General features: G+C 45.9%; 1 long non-coding RNA gene across 1 annotated transcript in view; it reads left to right on the forward strand.

Annotated features, from left to right (window-relative positions):
- LOC141092765 (uncharacterized) overlaps nucleotides 1–23,529 on the forward strand; it is a 169,954-nt gene that overhangs the window by 27,111 nt on the left and 119,314 nt on the right. The window contains exon 2 of the long non-coding RNA XR_012232904.1: nucleotides 5,888–5,931. This is a non-coding gene — a long non-coding RNA (uncharacterized lncRNA). The remainder of the gene's footprint in view (nucleotides 1–5,887; nucleotides 5,932–23,529) is intronic.

A 23,529-nucleotide genomic window follows, 5' to 3' on the forward strand; every position in this document is an offset into this window, starting at 1 on the left:
GGAAGCAATGTAGCATTGCTGACTACCTTCATTTGGAGCAGGTGCACATGTGGTACGTGAGGTTTGTTAGTCCGTCCACGCTTGCAAGTGCAAGGTGGTAAAATGTCAAAGCATGCAACTGGTATTCAAATTTCTCAGATTTTTCCCTCGGCTAAAGGTCTTTGAGCACTTCTTACAGATAACCTTGGCCTGATCATTAGGATTTTGTTCAAAAAAGTGCCGCACTGCACTCTTCCTACTATGGAAGACATTTTGAGGCCTTGCACACTGTGCTAATTTGACTGTCTGGCCAAGCTGTCCTCCAACTCTTTGGGTTTTGTAAACCGTTTTTGGACTGCTATGGGCCTGCCAGATAACAGCTGTTGTGATGTCGATGCCTGCTGCGGATCCTCCTCCTCCTCTTCTGAGCTATTGGCAGTGGTACCCTCTTCCCCCAATGGATGCCATTCTGGGTCAACAACTCGGTCATCCATCACCTCCTCTTCAATTTCATGTGCACCTTCCTCTGTGTCACCGTGTAAGGTGGTATAGTATGCGGGAAGGGGCACCTGAGTTTCATCAGGATCAGATTCTGTCTCAGTACACTGCGAGGACAATGAAGTGCTCTGAGTGAATGTACCAGCAGAAAAATCTAGCAGTGGCTGTGCATCAGTGCACTCCATGTCTGATTCATCTTGGACTGGAGAATTCACGATTTGACTTGATAACCCAAGCATGGTATGTGAAAAGAGCTCCATGGAGTAATCTGTAGTGTGGCCTGTCGCATCCTTCACTTTTGGTAGGGGTGAAGGACACAAGGAAAGGTGTTGTTCCTGACCAGGAGCCTCCACTGACGACTCTTTTATTTTTTGAATCTTCAGAAGAGGAGGCGATAGAGCTGGAGGCTGTGTCAGCAATGTAAGCCAAAACTTGTTCCTGAAGCTCTGGCTTTAAAAGCGGTTTACCTACTCCCAGAAAAGGGAGCCTTCGAGGCCTTGTGGAGCCAGATGATGACGCAGGCTCAACACCTCCTGCCTTAGGTGCTATTGTGCTTTTGCCACTACCAGCAGATGCAGCACCACCCCCACCACCATCAGTACCAGCTGGCAACCCCCGCCCACCTCCACGGCCTCTTCCACCATACTTCCTCATTCTTGGAAAAATGTACCCAAAATACCACCAGCTATATGCTACTGTAAAACAAGGTACAAGGTGTATATAGCATTGTGGAGCATTGGAAGCTCCCTAGAGATTTTAGGAGGTTGAACTATTATCTCAGGCCCACTATAGATTACACCTCAATTTAACAGGCTGAAATAGGCAGTTGTATGATCATGCACAAGGTGTGTATATGGTATTTGGGAGAATTGGAAGCTCCCTAGAGATTTTAGGAGGCTGAACTATTATCTCAAGCCCACTATAGATTACACCTCAATTTAACAGGCTGAAATTGGCTGGTGTATGACATAGTACAAGGTGTGTATATAGTATTGGGGAGAATTGGAAGCTCCCTAGAGATTTTAGGAGGCTGAACTATTGTATCTGGCCCACTATAGATTACACATCAATTTAACAGGCTGAAATTGGCTGGTGTATGACAAAGTACAAGGTGTGTATATGGTATTGGGGAGAATTGAAAGCTCTCTAGAGATTTTAGGAGGCTGAACTATTATCTCAGGCCCACTATAGATTACACCTCAATTTAACAGGCTGAAATAGGCAGGTGTATGACCATGCACAAGGTGTGTATATAGTATTGGGGAGAATTGGAAGCTCCCTAGAGATTTTAGGAGGCTGATAATGATGCTCTCAGTCCAAGTATGGCAGCAGGCAGCCTAATAAGCAGAAAAGAGGAAGAAAAGTATTTTTTGCTTTTAAAAAAGCAGTTTGCCCAGCAGTGGGCAAACAGCAATGCAGCTATCAGGGAGCCTTATAAGGCAGCCTAATAACCAACAGAGCTGATGCACAAAAAATATAGCCTCCCCTGTCACTGCACACAAACTGTTGTGTTGTACAGTGGAAATCGCTAGCAGCAGAAGCAGTTTTTTTGTTCTTCTTCCCTGCCTAACGCTCTCCCTTATTCAGAATCAGCAGCTGCAACCTCTCCCTAATGCTAATATCAGTAGAAGTAAGATGGCGGTCGGCGTGTATGCCCTTTTATAGCCCATGTGACGCCACACAAAGCAAACCAATCACTTGCATGCCCTTCTCAAAGATGGTGGTGACCGATGCCCATGTCATCGCATTGCCAACAGTGTGGGTCCTCCATCATTGGCTGAAAAAGGGCGCTGGAAGCATCATTTGAAACGCGACTTTGGCGCTCTGGTCGCTGACCTCACGCTATGGTCGGGTTTCGTTTCATGAAACCCGACTTCAGCGAAAGTCGGCGACTTATGAAATTGACCGACCCGTTTCGCTCAACTCTACTCTCCATTATTAACCCTAGACTAGTAAAGGGTTAAAAAAAGCACACAGACAATAATTAAAAATTGTTATAATGAAATAAAGACAAAAAGTTTTTGACCAAATTTATTCCTCTGCTAATCCATACAAAAACCATGGTCCTGTAACAAAAATAAAGCAAAAAAGCAACAATATACTTACCTCTCCGCTGGTCAGTCAGGTCCCCCACTACAACAAATATGAACCTAGCACTCAACTTAAAGGTATTTGTAAGGCGGTTTATTGTAGTACACGAAAAAAGACGTTTCAGTCAATGTGACCTTCTTCAGTTACGTGTGGTATATAGATTGTGTAGAGCTTATAGGCATCTATCAGAAAGGACGATGGTGCTTTAGGCATTGAGGAGAATGATCTCTCTAAGGTAATGAGCTTGTCAGTATATAGGAGAGGGGCAAACGTGCCTCCAGATGCGGTGTCCAGCTCATTACCTTAGAGAGATCATTCTCCTCAGTAAGTACTATTTTTTTTTTTTTCCTGCTACATGATTCACAACTACTATCATACGCTCCATTTCACCCCATCTTGTTTTTTAGATGCCTAAAGCACCATCGTCCTTTCTGATAGATGCCTATAAGCTCTACACAATCTATATACCACACGGTATGTTTGACATTCTTATGGATTGCTGCTATATATTTTCTATGGCTCTTTTTAAATTATTTGGCGTGCTATGGGCAGTGTGGGATACCTGGCGTTATCTGCGACCAATTTATCCTATTTTTGTATGACCATTTTGACTATTGTTAGAGAATGCCGGTGGACACCGCATCTGGAGGCGCGTTTGCCCCTCTCCTATATACTGACAAGCTCATTACCTTAGAGAGATCATTCTCCTCAATGCCTAAAGCACCATCGTCCTTTCTGATAGATGCCTATAAGCTCTACACAATCTATATACCACACGTAACTGAAGAAGGTCACATTGACCGAAACGTCTTTTTTTGTGTACTACAATAAACCGCCTTACAAATACCTTTAAGTTGAGTGCTAGGTTCATATTTGTTGCTTTAACGATTTGGGAACCTAACCTTAGCACCATCTTGAGTTGTGCTCACGGTGTTCTTTCTATACAGGTCCCCCACTACAATCCATCAGAAGGGGTTAACTGGTTTACAACGGGACCGGTGCTAATGCGACCAGCCCGCTTTAAACCACTGCCAGAATGAATTAGTTCATCTCTACGCAGCCTTCCCGCCTGACCAGAGATGAACTAATGAGCATGGGAAAGTTTCTGAACTTTTTCTCATGCTCATCAGTTCACCTCAGGTCAGCCAGGGACTCCACGCAGCCTCACTGGCTTTCCAGCTCTGGTTGAAAATTTACCACGGGAGCCCACAGATTTTTTTTCAACAAATTAACCCCTTAATTTAACACCTAGATGTCCCAAATTTTACACACGTACCCTAATTTAATTATTAGTCAAAGACATATAAAAAAATTAAATGAAATGGTTTACTGTATGTAAACCATGTGTCATTTCATGTCAGGATTTGGAATGATTATACAGAAGCCAACAATTGATTTAGCTGCTTTTTTATGGCCTGATAGTTCTGCTTATATTCCAAGAAATTGGTCCAGAACATATTGTTGCTTCCAAAATTCTGTAAGTCAATCCGAATTCTCTTGAGAACTTCAACTCTTGAACCAGGTCACACAGACATATGAAAAGTACTGGAATGTTCCCCCAATATTTTATTGTGTAATCTATCTCGTGTCTCAGGATGTGTTTGACAACCAATTGTATAACTCATATTTCTGCCAGATTATTATGTAACCTCCCTTTTTATTTTACCAATTGTTACGCAATCTTATTTTCTGTGATCTTGTTCTATAAAAGATCAAGCTGTCAATAAACTACACAGACTATTTGGAAAGACAACGAGCCGTCTGTCTCTCTGATTAAGCCTCATCACATGGGTACCCATAAGGTATAGTTATACCCGAGGAGACAAAAAAATCCCATGTCCCACATCTGCTATGTAGAACTCTATGAAATATAAATATATATATATATATGTGTCTCAATGACATGTATATAGTATATACTCGTGTATAAGCCGATCCGAGTATAAGCCGACCCCCCCTAATTTTGCCACAAAAAACTGGGTAAACTTATTGATTTGCGTATAAACCTAGGGTGGAAAATGCAGCAGCTACTGGTAAATTTCAAAAATAAAAATAGATACCAATAAAAGTAAAATTAATTGAGACATCAGTAGGTTAATGTTTTTGAATATCCATATTGATTCAGGAGCCCAGTATAATGCTTCATACAGTTCATGATGGCCCCATAAGATGCTCCATACAAAATACACCCCATATAATGCTGCACAAATGTTAATAATTGCCCCATAAGATGCTTCATAGAATATGCCACATATACTGCTCCATAAAGGTTATGGCCCCATAAGATGTTCCCCAGATTATGCCCCATAAGATGCTCCATCGATTGTGCCCCATGAGATGCTCTATAAGATGCTCCACAGATTATTCCCCCATATGCTGCCCCATAAGATGCTCCATAAGATGCTCCATAGATTATGCCCCATAAGATCCCCCATATGCTGCCCCATAAGATGCTCCATAGATTATGTCCCATAAAATGCTCCATAGAATAAGCCCCATATGCTGCTCCATAGATTATGCCCCATATGCTGCTCCATAGATTATGCCCCCATAAGATGCTCCATAGATTATGCCCCCATAAGATGCCTCATAAGATGCTCCATAGATTATATCCCCATAAAATGCCCCATATGTTCTTCCATAGATTATGCCCCCACATGCTGCCTCATATACTGCTCCATAGATTATGCCCCCATATGCTGCTCCATAGATTATTCCCCATATGCTGCCCCATAAGATGCTCCATAGATTATGCCCCATTTGCTGCCCCATAAGATGCTCCATAGATTATGCCCCCATAAGATGCTCCATAGATTATGCCCCATAAGATGCTCCATAGATTATGCCCCATATGTTGCCCCATAAGATGCTCCATAGATTATACCCCATATGCTGCCCCATAAGATGCTCCATAGAATAGGCCCCATATGCTGCCACTGCTGCAAATAAAAAAAATTACATACTCACCTCTTGTCACTGGGGGCCAGCATGCTGCGATTGTCTCAGCCTGTAAAATACAGCCAAGAAATATATGGATGATGGGAGCTGCCCCATAGAGAAACATTGGTCCAAGTGCAATGCATGGTGTTTACGTCTCTCAGTCGTCTGTGTGATTTTTGGGGTCGGACAACCTCGTTAAGACGAAGGAAGCTTATTGGAGTCCACACACTGCAAACTATAGAAGCAAATGAATTAAACAGAGAATATAAAGTAATTTACCAATATATGTGTCCATCTATGATATTTCTCTATAATGCGTGTCGTAATATTTTCATAATGTTATTATTTAAACATTGATTTATTCTTTATTTATTCACAGATCAGAAAATTCCACATCTGAATAGAGACCATCCTCATGTACAGGTAGTATAGGAACCATTTGATGTCCCCAAAATTGTTTCCTTCAATATTATTTTTATGTTTCTCCTACCCCCTCTTTACTTCCCTGTTTATTCTCACTAGCACTCTTCTACTTCGTCTGGCCACATGCACCTTTCCAATATGGCCGACACAGTAGAACATGTCATCCTAGTGTCTACACACCCTTCTACTTAGTGCACATACTCAAACTAACTTTCATGACAATTACTTTAGTTAAAGAAACCCTCCAACCTCAATTGAAAAGATGGTAACAAATAGAAAGCTTTCAAGACTACTTAGGTCTCTTCATCAGGCAAGTATAACACAAAATCGGAAGAGTCACATATTTATACAAAACATGGCAAAGAAATGCAATGGATAAGACAAGTGATGTGAAGAAAAACTATCAAAGTGGGATGGGGAGGGGGATAAGAGTTGTGGCAGTAAATATCGAAGGAGTTCATAGATAAGGAGTGTAAATACTTTATGGTCCCCTGATTGAGGTTGCTATTTATTAAAATATTTTCAGTTAGCCGATAAAAGGTATCACCACTGAGATCTACAGCTGTGCTCAAAAGTTTACATACCCTGGCAGAATTTTTTCTTTCTTGGCCTTTTATCTGAAAATATGAATGATAAAACCAAAACTTTTTCTCCACTCATAGTTAGTGGTTGGGTGAAGCCATTTATAGTCAAACTACTGTATTTTCTATTTTTAAATAATCATGACAACACAAAACATCCAAATTACCCTGATCAAAAGTTCATATACCCTGGTGATTTTGGCCTGATAACATGCACAGAAATTGACACAAATGGGTTTGAATGGCTACTAAAGGTGACATCCTCACTAGAGTTGAGCGAAACGGGTTGAAAAATTTCAAAAGTCGCCAACTTTTGGCAAAGTCGGGTTTCATGAAACGAAACCCGACCCTAGGATGAGGTCGGCCACGAGGTCGGCGACTTACGCGCCAAAGTCGCGTTTCAAAAGTTTGTTTTGCGCTCTTTTTCAGCCAATCAGGATCCACGGACACTGTGGGCAACGTGATGACATAGGCAGGGGTCACCACCATCTTTCAGAAGGGCATGCAAGTGATTGGCTTGCTTTGGTGGGCGTCACAGGGGGTATAAAAGGGCGTGCACGCCGACCGCCATCTTACTTCTGCCGATCTCAGTATAGGGAGAGGTTGCTGCTGATTCTGTAGGGAGAGCGTTAGGCAGGGAAGAAGACAAAAAAACTGCTTCTGCTGCTAGCGATTTGGCCTGCACAACACACCAGTCACTGTGTGTGCAGTGCAAGGGGAGGCTATATAGTGGTGTATCAGTGGTGTTGGTTGTTGGGCTGCCTTCTAAGGCTTCCTGACATTCCTGCATTGCTGTTTACCCACTGCTCCGCAAACTGCTTTTTTAAAAGCAATCCCAATTTTTTTTTTTTGTCCTGCTGAGAAGAAAAAAAAACTGCTTCTGCTGCTAGCAATTTGGCCTGCACAACACACCAGTCACTGTGTGTGCAGTTCAAGGGGAGGCTATATTGTGGTGTATCAGTGGTGTTGGTTGTTGGGCTGCCTTTTAAGACTTCCTGACAGGCTGGCATTGCTGTTTACCCACTGCTCTGCAAACTGCTTTTTTAAAAGCAATCCAATCTCCCTTATCCTCTAGTCACTTTTGTCACAGCTGTGCCATCGAGCCTGTGACATAGCGCTCAGATATCAGTGGGCCTCACACAATCCAAATGTGTCCAGTGTCCAAAAGTGTGTGCAGAGATTCAAAATCTCCCTTATCCTCTAGTCACTTTGGTCACAGCTGTGCCAACGAGCCTGTCACATAGCGCTCAGATATTCATTGGGCCTCACACAATCCAAAAGTGTCCAGTGTCCAAAAGTGTGTGCAGAGATTCAAAATCTACCTTATCCTCTAGTCACTTTGGTCACAGCTGTGCCATCGAGCCTGTCACATAGCGCTCAGATATTCATTGGGCCTCACACAATCCAAAAGTGTCCAGTGTCCAAAAGTGTGTGCAGAGATTCAAAATCTCCCTTATCCTCTAGTCACTTTGGTCACAGCTGTGCCATCGAGCCTGTCACATAGCGCTCAGATATTCATTGGGCCTCACACAATCCAAAAGTGTCCAGTGTCCAAAAGTATGTGCAGAGATTCAAAATCTCCCTTATCCTCTAGTCACTTTGGTCACAGCTGTGCCATCGAGCCTGTCACATAGCGCTCAGATATTCATTGGGCCTCACACAATCCAAAAGTGTCCAGTGTCCAAAAGTGTGTGCAGAGATTCAAAATCTCCCTTATCCTCTAGTCACTTTGGTCACAGCTGTGCCATCGAGCCTGTCACATAGCGCTCAGATATTCATTGGGCCTCACACAATCCAAAAGTGTCCAGTGTCCAAAAGTGTGTGCAGAGATTCAAAATCTCCCTTATCCTCTAGTCACTTTGGTCACAGCTGTGCCATCGAGCCTGTCACATAGCGCTCAGATATTCATTGGGCCTCACACAATCCAAAAGTGTCCAGTGTCCAAAAGTGTGTGCAGAGATTCAAAATCTCCCTTATCCTCTAGTCACTTTGGTCACAGCTGTGCCATCGAGCCTGTCACATAGCGCTCAGATATTCATTGGGCCTCACACAATCCAAAAGTGTCCAGTGTCCAAAAGTGTGTGCAGAGATTCAAAATCTCCCTTATCCTCTAGTCACTTTGGTCACAGCTGTGCCATCGAGCCTGTCACATAGCGCTCAGATATTCATTGGGCCTCACACAATCCAAAAGTGTCCAGTGTCCAAAAGTGTGTGCAGAGATTCAAAATCTCCCTTATCCTCTAGTCACTTTGGTCACAGCTGTGCCATCGAGCCTGTCACATAGCGCTCAGATATTCATTGGGCCTCACACAATCCAAAAGTATCCAGTGTCCAAAAGTGTGTGCAGAGATTCAAAATCTCCCTTATCCTCTAGTCACTTTGGTCACAGCTGTGCCATCGAGCCTGTCACATAGCGCTCAGATATTCATTGGGCCTCACACAATCCAAAAGTGTCCAGTGTCCAAAAGTGTGTGCAGAGATTCAAAATCTCCCTTATCCTCTAGTCACTTTGGTCACAGCTGTGCCATCGAGCCTGTCACATAGCGCTCAGATATCAGTGGGCCTCACACAATCCAAAAGTGTCCAGTGTCCAAAAGTGTGTGCAGAGATTCAAAATCTCCCTTATCCTCTAGTCACTTTGGTCACAGCTGTGCCATCGAGCCTGTCACATAGCGCTCAGATATCAGTGGGCCTCACACAATCCAAAAGTGTCCAGTGTCCACAAGTGTCTGCAGAAATTCAAAATCTCCCCTGTCCTATAGACACCTTGTACCTTGTTTTACATTACTATATAGTTTGTTGGATTTTGTCTACATTTCTACCAAAAATGAGGAAGGCTGGTGGAAGAGGCCGTGGAATTGGGCGGGGGTTGGCAGCTGGTAATGATGGTGTTGGTGGTGGATCTGATGGTAGTGGCAAGAGCAAAATAGGACCGAATGCAGGAGGTGTTGAGCCTGCGTCATCGTCTGGCTACATAAGGCCTCGAACGCTTAGTTTTCTAGGAGTTGGCAAACCGCTTTTAAAGCCAGAGCATCAGGAAAAAGTTTTGTCTTACATTGCTGACTCAGCCTCCAGCTCTATCGCCTCCTCTTCTTCATTTGTAAAAAGTAAAAGCACTGAGTCGTCATTGGAGGCTCATGTTCATAAACCACACCTTTCCTTGTGTCCTTCACCCCAACCAAGATTGAAGGATGACTCAGGCCATACTACTGATTACTCCATGGAGCTGTTTTCACATACCATGCCTGGATTATCAAGTGAAATGGTGAATTACCCAGGCCAAGATGAATCTGACATGGAGTGCACTGATGCACAGCCACTGATGGATGATTCTGCTGGTACATTCACTCAGAGCACTACATTGTCCTCGCAGTGTACAGAGCCAGATTCTGACCCTGATGAGACTCAGGTGCCCCTTCCCGCACACTATACCACCATACACGGTGACACAGAGGAAGGTGCACATGACATAGAAGAGGAGGTGATGGATGACCCAGTTGTTGACCCAGATTGGCATCCATTGGGGGAAGAGGGTGCTGCTTCCAATAGCTCAGATGAGGAGCATCCACAGCAGACATCGACATCGCAACAGCTGTTATCGGGCAGGCCCGGAGCACTCCAAAGACAGGTTCCAAACATCAAAAGAGTTGCTGGACAGCTTGTCCAGAGGGTCAAAAGATCACAGCGTGCTAGGCCGCAAAATGTCTGCCAAAGTAGGAAGAGTGCAGTGTGGCACTTTTTTGAACAAAATCCTCATGATCAGGCCAAGGTTATCTGTAAGAAGTGCGCAAAGACCTTTAGCCGAGGGAAAAATCTGAAAAATTTGAATACCAGTTGCATGCTTAGACATTTAACCAGCATGCACTTGCAAGCGTGGACATAACACCAAACCTCAAGTGCCACATGTGCAACTGATCACAACGAAGGTAGTCAGCAACGCTACATTGTTTCCCCCACTGTAAGCCCACCGGTTAGCAGAGCAGCAAATGTTGAGGTGTCGTTGCAAGGCCACAGCAGTCAGGGAATCCCACTGTTATATCAACGAAAGACTGATTCTAGGCCATCAGAAAGAACACCAACTCCATCACCATCATCAACCCTCTCTCAGTCCGCCCTGTCCACCGCTACTTCCACCATATGCAGCTCTCAAGTCCAGCTCACCCTCCCAGACACTATGAGTAGGTCAAGAAAGTACTCAGTCTCTCATCCGCGTACACTGGGTTTGAACGCCCACATTGCCAAACTAATCTCGTTTGAGATGATGCCCTTTCGGTTGGTGGAAAGCACAGCTTTCCGCGAACTCATGGTCTATGCAGTACCACGCTATGACCTACCCAGTCGCCACTTCTTCTCTCGCAAAGCCATCCCAGCCCTCCACCATCATGTGAAAGACCGCATTGTCCATGCACTCAAGCAGTCAGTGAGCGGAAAGGTGCACCTCACATCTGATGCATGATCCAGTCGGCACGGCCAGGGCCGTTACGTGTCGATCACTGCGCACTGGGTTAATGTGGTGGATGCAGGGTCCACAGGGGACAGCGGTGGTAGGACAGTGCTGCCTAGCCCACGGTATAGGAAACAGTTGGCTGTAGGCGTTCCACCCTCCTCCTCCTCCTCCAGAAGCGAAAGCTCGTCCACAGAGCGCAGTCGTACGAGCACTCCATCTGCAGCTGCCACTGTTGCACACGATGTGTCCCCTTATCGAGCAGCTAGTGGAAAGCGTCAGCAGGCTGTGCTGCAGATGATGTGTTTGGGCAACAGACACACCGCCGAGGTGCTGGCCGAGTACTTGAAGCGACAAACTGAGTCATGGCTGGGCAGTGTACATCTTGAGGCAGGCAAGGTAGTTAGTGATAACGGCCGTAATTTTGTGGCAGCCATAGCCCTTTCAAAACTCAGCCATATACCTTGCTTGGCTCACACCTTGAACCTGGTGGTGCAGTGCTTCCTCAAAAATTATCCGGAGTTAACAGCCCTGCTCCATAAGGTGCGAAGACTGTGCGCGCACATCCGCCGGTCGCCTGTACACTCCGTTCGTATGCAGAAGCTGCAGCGATTGCTCCACCTTCCCAACCACCGCCTCATTATCGACATTGCAACAAGGTGGAACTCCACCCTGCACATGGTGGAGCGGCTGTGCGAGCAGAGGCAGGCCATAATGCATTTGTGGGAGGATACACGGCCAGGCACTTTGAGAGCAGACATGGAGTTGACAGGTGTGCAGTGGTCGAAGCTGAAAGACCTCTGTAAAGTCCTTCAGTGTTTTGAGGAATGCACACGGCTGGTAAGCGCAGACGACGCCATCCTAAGCATGAGCATCCCACTTATGCGTCTGCTCATGCAAACTTTGACGCACCTTAAGGAGCAGGCGTCTGCAGCCAATGTTGATGAGGAGGAAGAAGAGGAGGGAATCCTTGATGACATTCAGCCATTGTCTGCTCAGGGACCTCTCCTGGACGAGGTGGAGGAAGAAGAGGAGGAGGAGGAGGATGATGGGGATGATTACTTAGGGGAGGAGGATGCATCTCGTGGGGCAAGTGAAAATGTTGGCGTGGCAAGGTCTGGTACAGGGTTTGTGCGTGACTGGAGGGATGTGGATTTGCCAGAAAGTGCTCCTCCAACCAGCACTCGCAGTGCATCATTGACACCAGGAACATTGGCCCACATGTGATTATGCCTTGCAGATCCTAAAAAGGGACCCACGCATTGCCAAAATGATGAACGATGACGACTACTGGTTGGCCAGCATCCTGGATCCACGCTATAAAGGCAAATTACAAAACATCATGCCACAGGAGAACCTTGACCTAATATTGGCTAATAAACAAGCAACTCTGGTAAATCGGTTGCTTGAGGCATTCCCAGCACACAGCAGCGGTGATGGTTCTCACACGAGCCGTACGGGCCGGGGGCAGCTTGGCAGAGGTGTTCGTGGTGCACACAGCAGAAGTGGCGTTGGAGACAGGGGTTTCATGACAATGTTGTGGACTGATTTTTCAAGTACCGCTCACACAACTGGTAATACTGCATCGATAGAAAGTGACAGGAGACAGCAGTTGTCAACTATGGTTACAAACTACTTTTCCTCCCATATCGATGTTCTCCCACACAGGTCATTCCCCTTTGACTATTGGGCCGCTAAACTGGACACCTGGCCTGAATTGGCACAATATGCCTTACAGGAGCTCGCTTGCCCAGCTGCAAGTGTGCTATCAGAAAGAGTCTTCAGTGCAGCTGGATCAATCCTGACAGAAAAAAGGACCCGTCTGTCAACCCAAAATGTGGATGATCTAACCTTCATTAAAATGAACCACGCATGGGTTTCCAAGGATTTTGTCCCACCTTCCTCTGATTACACAAAGGGTGACAGAAAAATGGCTTGCTTTGGTCCACCTCTTCCTGGGACTTGACCTATTTCACCTTTTGCATCAGCTGAATGTCCAACATCAACATATGCCACTTTCTAAAACTCCCTAACTGTGCTGCCTCCCACCCCATGGCCGGGGTCACCACCTAGCGCACGACACCGTGCGAGTGCCGTTGCCCTGGACAGGTGGGTAGGCCGACTCTTGGGCGCGGGCACTGGTACAGGGTCCTTCATAGTGCAATCAAGTGTCTCTGATGGTGGTGGTGCACACCCGCCGTCAGACACACCGCCGTACTATGAGGGGCCCAGTGCCAGTACCGACGCCCACGAGTGGGCCCCCCTTGCTTGGGCAGGGCCCCAGCATTTGCAATCTTTACCTCTCCCTGCTCCTCCGCTGTGTAGTCTGGGCCGTCAAATCCATACTGTGCCTGACACCGTCTGAGCCTGCCTCCTGATGTATAGACATATATTTTGAATGTGTACGCTATCCATACATGTTATCCGGGGAAACGGTACCCTTTCTAACCTTTGTGCAATCACGTGCAATCCATACTGGGCCTAACACCGTCTGAGCCTGCCTCCTGAGACATATATTTTGAATGTGTACGCTATCCATACATGTTATCCGGGGATACGGTACCCTTTCTAACCTTTGTGCAATCACGTGCAATCCATACTGGGCCTAACACCGTCTGAGCCTGCCTCCTGAGACATATATTTTGAATGTGTACGCTATCCATACATGTTATCCGGGGAAACGGTACCCTTTCTAACCTTTGTGCAATCACGTGCAATCCATACTGGGCCTAACACCATCGGAGCCTGCCTCCTGAGACATATATTTTGAATGTGTACGCTATCCATACATGTTATCCGGGGATACCGTACCCTTTCTAACCTTTGTGCAATCACGTGCAATCCATACTGGGCCTAACACCGTCTGAGCCTGCCTCCTGAGACATATATTTTGAATGTGTACGCTATCCATACATGTTATCCGGGGATACAGTACCCTTTCTAACCTTTGTGCAATCACGTGCAATTAATACTGGGCCTAACACCGTCTGAGCCTGCCTCCTGAGACATATATTTTGAATGTGTACGTTATCCATACATGTTATCTGGGGATACGGTACCCTTTCTAACCTTTGTGCAATCACGTGCAATCCATACTGGGCCTAACACCGTCTGAGCCTGCCTCCTGAGACATATATTTTGAATGTGTACGCTATCCATACATGTCATCCGGGGATACGGTACCCTTTCTAACCTTTGTGCAATCACGTGCAATCCATACTGGGCCTAACACTGTCTGAGCCTGCCTCCTGAGACATATATTTTGAATGTGTACGCTATTCATACATGTTATCCGGGGATACGGTACCCTTTCTAACCTTTGTGCAATCACGTGCAATCCATACTGGGCCTAACACCATCTGAGCCTGCCTCCTGAGACATATATTTTGAATGTGTACGCTATCCATACATGTTATCTGGGGATACGGTACCCTTTCTAACCTTTGTGCAATCACGTGCAATCCATACTGGGCCTAACACCGTCTGAGCCTGCCTCCTGAGGCTGGTTTCACATTAGCGCTTTTTAAGCGCACGCACAGCCGAGGGTAGCTCCGCCCCCGAGCCGGCTATCTGCCCAGCGTGCCCGCCCCTTGCTTGTAGCGCCGCCTCCTAGCGCACAGCGGCGCCTGCGATCGGCGCACCCTATCTTTAGCATAGGGTGCGCAGATCGTGCGCAGGCCATGCGCTAGTTGCGCTTTGACTTGCGCTGCGCACTTTTGACGGTGCGCCATGCGCGCCAAAATCCAAAATGTTTGATTTTGGTGCGCATGGCGCACCGTCAAAAGTGCGCAGCGCAGGTCAAAGCGCAACTAGCGCACGGCCTGCGCACGATCTGCGCACCCTATGCTAAAGATAGGGTGCGCCAATCACAGGCGCCGCTGTGCGCTAGGAGGCGGCGCTACAAGCAAGGGGCGGGCATGCCGGGCAGAGAGCCGGCTCGGGGGCGGAGCTACCCCCGGCCGTGCGTGCGCTTAAAAAGCGCTAATGTAAAACCAGCCTGAGACATATATTTTGAATGTGTACGCTATCCATACATGTTATCCGGGGATACGGTACCCTTTCTAACCTTTGTGCAATCACGTGCAATCCATACTGGGCCTAACACCGTCTGAGCCTGCCTCCTGAGACATATATTTTGAATGTGTACGCTATCCATACATGTTATCCGGGGAAACGGTACCCTTTCTAACCTTTGTGCAATCACGTGCAATCCATACTGGGCCTAACACCGTCTGAGCCTGCCTCCTGATGTATAGACATATATTTTGAATGTGTACGCTATCCATACATGTTATCTGGGGATACGGTACCCTTTCTCACCTTTGTGCAATCACGTGTAATCCATACTGTGCGTGAGAACGGCTGGCGAGCTGTTAAGCAAGCTACAGCACCTGTGGTTTGCACACGTAAGTTTTTCATTTTTTCAGGAATGACGGTTAGGCCTAATTCCGGAACTGCGGTTGACCTGCACTTACTGGGAAATCATTGTTCGCGGGTAATAATTGTAATCAGTGATCCCCATCACTAACGTTGTTCAGCGGGTTATCTGCACCTGTAAGCGACAAACGCTGACCTTTTCAGTGTAGCGCACATGCAGCCACGGACATGTAAGGGCATGACACACCAGTTATTGGCCAATCTCATGTGCCAGAGCCTCACGTGTCCCTCTAGTAAGCCGGACTCGGACCGCGGGGCATGACGGAGTCTTGTTCGTTAACGGAATTAAGCTTGCAATGTGTGCATCTGTTCTGTAGCTGGCATGGATGAGGTTTCACAGGTGGAGTCGAATTTAACCGTAGGCTCCACTCCTGGTGGTGCCCTTCTGGACATTCCTTTAAGGTTCAGCTTTGCAACCATACTGCCCACGTAAAACAAACACTTTGCCTTCATGAACGCTGTTTGGAGGGTCATGACTCGTGGGAATAACGCCGCCCAATCAGTTAACCTGCTAGAGAGATCCTTCGTTGCTCCCAAGCATGACATCACACTCCCTAGGAAGAAGGTAATGCCACTGTGGCGACTGTACTCCTGGGGGCGACACAAGTGCACTGATGCCCAGCCACTGCTCGATGAATCTGCTGGTACATTGACCCAGACCACTACATTCCCCTCGCACGCTACACGACCTGAATCTGACCCTGATGAAACTCAGGTTACCCTTCCCATATACAGTTCCATCTTACACGGTGACAAAGAGGAAGCTGCAGATGAAAGTGCAGGTTCGGCCCACCCGCCATCAGACACACCACCATACTATCAGGGGCCCTGTGCCAGTGCCGTCGCCAACGAGTGGGCCCCCCCTGCTTGCCCAGGATCACAGCACTTGCAAAGTTGAAATACTGTGCAGTGAGATGGAAGATGGGGACGACGAGGAATCCAGACAAGTACAGGGATTCCCTAGCGAGGAGACTTATTTGATTGTTTTCAATGTTGGGACAGCAATTTTTGGGGAGCACTATACTCTGGAGAATGATAGATGGGGCCCACCATACACTGGAACATTCCAAAGGTGGACATCAGACACTGGAGCAGCATTTACAGGGCCCATTATACACTAGAGCATTAGAAATGGGGCCCATTATGTTTGGAGCATTATTTGGGCCCATAAGGCTGGTTTCACACTTGCTTTTTCTTGCAGCGCGTTTTTCCCGCAAAAAAATGCATTGAAAAAACGCATACAAAAGCATACAACTGCTGCGTTTTTTTCAAGCATTTTTATGAGCATGCATGAAAAAAAGCAGCGTTTTTATGCGTTTGTATGCGTTTTTAGTGCGTTTTTACCGCGTTTGCGTTTTTTCCAAACATTAGGTGGCCCCTCACACTAACCCAAACCATGACTTTACTAACCCTAACCCTGACCCTAACCCTAACCCTAACCCTGACCCTAACCCTAACCCTGACCCTAACCCTTAACCAAACCATACTTAACGCTAACCCAAACCCTAAACCCTAACTAACCCTAACCCTGACCCTAAACCTAACCCTAACCCTAACCCTGACCCTAACCCTAACCCTAACCCTAACCCTAACCCTAACCCTTAACCAAACCATACTTAACCCTAACCCAAACCCTAAACCCTAACTAACCCTAACCCTGACCCTAAACCTAACCCTGACCCTGACCCTAACCCTAACCCTAACATGTATGGAATGTGTACGCTATCCATACATGTTATCCGGGGAAACGGTACCCTTTCTAACCTTTGTGCAATCACGTGCAATCCATACTGGGCCTAACACTGTCTGAGCCTGCCTCCTGATGTATAGACATATATTTTGAATGTGTACGCTATCCATACATGTTATCCGGGGAAACGGTACCCTTTCTAACCTTTGTGCAATCACGTGCAATCCATACTGGGCCTAACACCGTCTGAGCCTGCCTCCTGATGTATAGACATATATTTTGAATGTGTACGCTATCCATACATGTTATCTGGGGATACGGTACCCTTTCTCACCTTTGTGCAATCACGTGTAATCCATACTGGGCGTGAGAACGGCTGGCGAGCTGTTAAGCAAGCTATAGCACCTGTGGTTTGCACACGTAAGTTTTTCATTTTTTCAGGAATGACGGTTAGGCCTAATTCCGGAACTGCGGTTGACCTGCACTTACTGGGAAATCATTGTTCGCGGGTAATAATTGTAATCAGTGATCCCCATCACTAACGTTGTTCAGCGGGTTATCTGCACCTGTAAGCGACAAACGCTGACCTTTTCAGTGTAGCGCACATGCAGCCACGGACATGTAAGGGCATGACACACCAGTTATTGGCCAATCTCATGTGCCAGAGCCTCACGTGTCCCTCTAGTAAGCCGGACTCGGACCGCGGGGCATGACGGAGTCTTGTTCGTTAACGGAATTAAGCTTGCAATGTGTGCATCTGTTCTGTAGCTGGCATGGATGAGGTTTCACAGGTGGAGTCGAATTTAACCGTAGGCTCCACTCCTGGTGGTGCCCTTCTGGACATTCCTTTAAGGTTCAGCTTTGCAACCATACTGCCCACGTAAAACAAACACTTTGCCTTCATGAACGCTGTTTGGAGGGTCATGACTCGTGGGAATAACGCCGCCCAATCAGTTAACCTGCTAGAGAGATCCTTCGTTGCTCCCAAGCATGACATCACACTCCCTAGGAAGAAGGTAATGCCACTGTGGCGACTGTACTCCTGGGGGTGACACAAGTGCACTGATGCCCAGCCACTGCTCGATGAATCTGCTGGTACATTGACCCAGACCACTACATTCCCCTCGCACGCTACACGACCTGAATCTGACCCTGATGAAACTCAGGTTACCCTTCCCATATACAGTTCCATCTTACACGGTGACAAAGAGGAAGCTGCAGATGAAAGTGCAGGTTCGGCCCACCCGCCATCAGACACACCACCATACTATCAGGGGCCCTGTGCCAGTGCCATCGCCAACGAGTGGGCCCCCCCTGCTTGCCCAGGATCACAGCACTTGCAAAGTTGAAATACTGTTCAGTGAGATGGAAGATGGGGACGACGAGGAATCCAGACAAGTACAGGGATTCCCTAGCGAGGAGACTTATTTGATTGTTTTCAATGTTGGGACAGCAATTTTTGGGGAGCACTATACTCTGGAGAATGATAGATGGGGCCCACCATACACTGGAACATTCCAAAGGTGGACATCAGACACTGGAGCAGCATTTACAGGGCCCATTATACACTAGAGCATTAGAAATGGGGCCCATTATGTTTGGAGCATTATTTGGGCCCATAAGGCTGGTTTCACACTTGCTTTTTTTTGCAGTGCGTTTTTCCCGCAAAAAAATGCATTGAAAAAACACATACAAAAGCATACAACTGCTGCGTTTTTTTCAAGCATTTTTATGAGCATGCATGAAAAAAACGCAGCGTTTTTATGCGTTTGTATGCGTTTTTAGTGCGTTTTTACCACGTTTGCGTTTTTTCCAAACATTAGGTGGCCCCTCACACTAACCCAAACCATGACTTTACTAACCCTAACCCTGACCCTAACCCTAACCCTAACCCTGACCCTAACCCTAACCCTGACCCTAACCCTTAACCAAACCATACTTAACCCTAACCCAAACCCTAAACCCTAACTAACCCTAACCCTGACCCTAAACCTAACCCTAACCCTAACCCTAACCCTGACCCTAACCCTAACCCTAACCCTGACCCTAACCCTTAACCAAACCATACTTAACCCTAACCCAAACCCTAAACCCTAACTAACCCTAACCCTGACCCTAAACCTAACCCTGACCCTGACCCTAACCCTAACCCTAAACCCCCTTAACTAACCCTAACTCTAACCCAAACCCCTAAATTCCATGGTTAACAAAAAAAAACGCATGTGCAAAAAAACGCATACATAAGCATGCCAATGCGCACATATGTGCACCCATAGACTATAATGGGTGTCTTGCTGTAAAAAAACGCATTGCGCGCGCATGCGTTTTTTTGAGGCAAGTCGGACGCACCAAAAAATGCAACAGGATGCATTTTGTGCGCCCGAGCGCATACCGCAAAAAAACGCATGCGCGGTAAAACACGTACAAACACATGTGTATGCGCACATAAGCGCATCCCATGCAAAGTATAGGAAAAAAAACGCATGCGCTATTTAGCGCTAAAATACCGCGAAAAAAAACGCAAGTGTGAAACCAGCCTAAGACAGTGGAGCTTCATCCATGGGGACCAACATATACTGTAGCATTATGTGGAGCTCATCATATACTGTTTCAAACATTATATGGGACCAATGATTCTGTATGGAGAAATAGATGGGCCTCGTCATGAGATGTAAAAAGTGAGGTATTTTTCATTGTACTATACCGCTATTTCTCTGCCGTATCGGAGCATGATGAGTTGTGGTATGTGTTAAAGGGGCGCTCTTTCGCCCAGGGCACATGAAAACCTGCAGCCAGCCCTCCCCCCCACAACTTTAGCCAAATAACCCCCATTTTTCAGTGCGTAACTTGTATTATGAAGTTCATTAAGGTTGACAAGCTTAAGTAAGAAGAATTGATGCTTTTGGCATTCAAATGGGCACTGTAGGTGTGTTTCCTGTCCTCCTCTCACTGCCGACTTTTATTCCCCATTGACTTACATTGGGTTTCGTGTTTCAGGACGACCCCGACTTTTCCCTATAATCGGACGATCTTGCTCGACCCGACTTTTGGAAAAGTCGGGTTTCACGAAACGAAACGCGACCCTAAAAAACCAAAAGTCGCTCAACTCTAATCCTCACCTGTGACCATCAGTGTGTTTGTGCATAAAAGCTGAGCATAAGGGTTCAGGATGTTCCTTGGAGCCTGTTTTGCCCTTGTCCAAGATGGAGTCTGGTACCTCACCCTGCTCTTGAACTTCCTGTCTGTCCTGCTATTTTAGTCCGGGTCAGGAGATCCTCGTTGCCTGAGCATTTTTGCATTTTTGTTGCTGTTGGCTCCTGTGCTTCTGCCTGTTTCTTCTGGACTCCTTGATGCTGCTGCTGCTTGTTACTCGCTGCTCTACTTCTCCATGTTCTGCTGCCTTCATTACTCTGTGCTGCTCCTTGGGATTACCTTTTGTCTGGACTTCTGGTGTGGAGCTACTTGCCTCTGGAACTGCTGTGGTAAGTAAGAAATTCTGACACCATTATTTCTTCCTGGACTGTGTCTGTTGCGCTGCGGTGCTGTACTTGAGCGGGACTTTTCAGCCCAAAAGGTACATTTAGAGATTTTCTCCTGCTAACGCTCCATCTGTGTATCGCTGGACTTCCACGGTTAAGTGCTGTTTTCATTCGCACTCATATTATTGCAGGACTTCCATGTTTAAGTACTGGATGTATTCACACTCATATTATTGCTGGACTGTTTAAGTGCCGTGTGCACTCAAGCATCATATTACTGCTGGGCTGGTTCATATTAGCGGTCGCTCCCGCTATTCAGTTGGTTGAACATTTCTATATTGTGCTGTGTACTTCATTACAATTGCAGGAAGATCTCTGTTAGTTTTGTTTCCACTTCATACAGTACTTTGTTAAATACACTCATTTGCCTCAGCTTTGGTCCCAGATTCATTTTATCCCACGCAATCAGATTGAGTTTCTGGGATCCAGACAGACTCTTGCATCTTTCATCCAGTCACTGATGTTTCTGGATTGTGAGTCACGGGAAAAGCAAAAGAATTGTCAGCTAGGTGACTAAACAATTCTTACTTTATTACTTACAAATTAAATTTAACAGTTTTTTATTTATTACTTTAAACATTTCTCCCAGGATTGGGAGTAAAGTGGGTAAGGGTAAATGACATGAAGAACTAAGAGAGGGAGACATGAAGACTCCCCAAGTGCCCATAACAGAGAAATGAGCTTTAAAGAGCTATCACGGTTGACAACAGTACCTGAGGAGAAACTTCCTCCCCCAAAAATCAATGGCAGGGCAAGCATAAAAGCACAGTTACTACCTTAGTATTAACGGGAACCTGTCATCATTGTTTTAATGTATGAATTAATACCTCCTTTCCCAGCGGGAGGACAGCATGTAGCAGGTGAGAGAGTCACAGGAGCCACTGCAGTGACGTCCATCTGATCAGAATGTCCAATTTTGCATACCTTACTAGAGCACTACAAAAGTTTTTTTTGATAATATACAGGGGAGCCATAACATAAAAAACAACTTTCTGGAATGCGGCACATGCGCTGAAAGAAGGTGGTGGCATTGGTTCATAGATGAACAAACTGGGGACAGGTTTCCTTTAAAGTTTTCCTTTTAGAATGGAGGCACTTGCTAAGTGTGTGTGCAGCTTCTGTGAATATGACATCCTGTGGGAGCATATTCCATAGCTTTATAGCTCTTACAGAAAATAAGCCATTTAATAGTTGGAGACTGCCTCACTGAAATACTCACTGGAATAATTACTTTTCTTCCATTTGCAGATGATTATCTCTTGGCTTCTGTACCAATAGTAAACTAAACAAATTCTGAAAAAATAGTAATAATAATGTGGTTATATAAATAGTAATTATATATTATTGCTGCTTTCTTCAATGAGGAAAACTTTGATCTGATATTGCTCAATTATAGCTAAGTAGCTAAGCTTTTCTTTATATACTATACCTGTCTTGTTTCCAATTTTTAAGCTATTCAATTTATAAATGAGTATTCAGAATGTTTCCAATAATCTATCCCTTATATAAATTCTGTTACATCAAGTCTTTCAACATTTAAAATATCTCCCATTCTTGTGTGCAGATTCTCGCAAGTTCTGTCAGGTAGGATTGTGATATGTTCCATATCTCCTAAGATACTTTAGACAAGTCACAGCTGACATCAACCCCAAATGCCATTACTTAGAATACCACCGAACCAGTTCAACGAGCCAGAACTAGCATATCTAATGTAATGCACCACTTCTGAGGCTGCTGCGGACTGGTATTTTTAGGCATGGAAGGGCCCAGGAACCATGGACCTTCCCAGCCTGATAATATCAGTTAACAGCTGTCTGCTTTACCTTTGGTGGTTATCAAAAAACACCACCATCTAGGGCCACATGAAATGCATTAAAGGGTACATGCTTATATTACACTAGATGGAGGCCTGATGCTATCGCATCGGGAGGGTGGTAATGTCATGATGGGGGCAGGCTTTGCAGTGTTGAGAATCTCTCCCCCATGTGCTCACCCACCTATCCACTCTCTCTTTCCCATGTGCTGACTCCTCCTGTCTGTGCTCTCTTCTTTGACCTGTCTACCCCATGTGCTATCCCCCTTGTCTGCTGTCTCTCTCTCCTTCCTGTGCTGTGTTCTCCCCTCATGTGCTGTCCCGTTTTAGCTGTCTCCCCCCGTGCTCTGACATTACAGCAGGAGATTGCAGAGGATACATTTTTTTAGGTAATATATTGTTTAAAAACAGTCAGTGAAATATTTTACCTCACGAAATGAATCCTCTGTGATCCCCTGCTGTAATGTCAAAATTATCTTTTGCTTCCTCCCCTGCCAAGGAGATGTGGTATGCTCCGTACACGGTCAGACACAGACAACTTTTAAAATGAACTTTCGCTCGTGGGAAAACCCCTTCAATGTAGACACGTTGCGCATCTGCTGCCAGGATCAGCCGAATGATTCACTGCGCCTGCACGGAATTCACACAGTCGCAGTGCGATGGTGTTCCACTGGTGGTACTGCAAAAGAGGCTGTGGGAGTATGTGAATGTGAGTGTGTGAGTGTGAATGTGAGTGTGAGAGTGTTTATGAGTGTGTGTGTGTACAGCTATAGAGTGTGTGTGTGTGGTGCAATGGTGTTCCGCTGGTGGTACCGTGCAATAGGTTGGTACCAGCAGTATTTTCCATATTGAGATACCCCACACTTGGGTGTCTCAATATGGCAGTCTGTGAACTTGGAATTCTGGACACAAAAGGAAATGGCAATTACAGTTAGGTCCATATATATTTGGACAGAGACAACATTTTTCTAATTTTGGTTCTAGACATTACCACAATGAATTTTAAACAAAACAATTCAGATGCAGTTGAAGTTCAGACTTTCAGCTTTCTTTTGAGGGCAACCACATTAAAATTGGATGAAGGGTTTAGGAGT

This window comes from Dendrobates tinctorius, unplaced genomic scaffold (genome assembly GCF_039654945.1).
Source record: "Dendrobates tinctorius isolate UK_male_01 unplaced genomic scaffold, ASM3965494v1 ptg000060l, whole genome shotgun sequence".
Lineage (NCBI taxonomy): Eukaryota > Metazoa > Chordata > Amphibia > Anura > Dendrobatidae > Dendrobates > Dendrobates tinctorius.